The following is an 889-nucleotide window of genomic DNA, read 5'->3' on the forward strand; positions in this document are numbered from 1 at the left end:
GAGGTTAAGTGCCGGCCGGCGTCCGCCCCGTCCGCCCTGGCGCTGCCCGGTAGTGGAGTGTGCTTAATTGGCTGAGCCTTGTGAGGACGCTCTTCTACGCCACCGAGCCGCTACCGTTAGGAGGAGTGCGATCATGCTCTCCGCAACAACTATTTTCGGCGCCGTTTGCCGCTAATGAAAGCACCGTGGTCAGTGACGATAGGCAAACCCGCTAGCAGCCCTGCATTCGGTGTTACTCCGTATATCTAATAGTGTTCCGGGTTATTCATCTACCTGCTATAGTTTACTTAAGCTGATTTCACAGTGGTGGAGGTGAAACCCAGTATTTTTAATTTTTTTTTAAAATTTTAAACGAGGACGCTTTTACGGTGGCACAGTAAGTTATAATGACACAATTCAATAATGCGTTTAGCGGACTTCCGCAGACAGTGCCAATTACCTACTACTCAATTATGTGTAAAGTCTCAACGAAATAATCTTACAAATAATATGACGCAGTATAGACTGTCAATTAAATTGTGATTAGATTTCTAAATGGAAATCCATTGTGTATGTTGTTATTATTTTTAAAAATATCTCGTGAAAGAAACGCAATAGATGTTAAACCAGTTCAGTCGAACGGTTTTCTGTTGGGATCAGTATTTGTCGAGTGTATTGTACAAAAGAAGTCAGTGATTGGCCTATTAAGCTGTGATTTTAATGATTTAGGGATTTTTTTAAATGGAAAAAGAACAATCAGCCAATCTATTATTGGTGCATGAATAAGATTAATAACGAAGATAATAAAGTGGCTTTCAGGGGAATCATCCGCGAGGACGACGAATTATTGATAGTGAAATACACGTGAGGGAATTTATTAGTTTTATTTTCATTTCCCGAACATGCAACC

The sequence above is a fragment of the Frankliniella occidentalis genome, unplaced genomic scaffold (genome assembly GCF_000697945.3).
Source record: "Frankliniella occidentalis isolate FOCC.00 unplaced genomic scaffold, Focc_3.1 Scaffold17, whole genome shotgun sequence".
Taxonomy (NCBI): domain Eukaryota; kingdom Metazoa; phylum Arthropoda; class Insecta; order Thysanoptera; family Thripidae; genus Frankliniella; species Frankliniella occidentalis.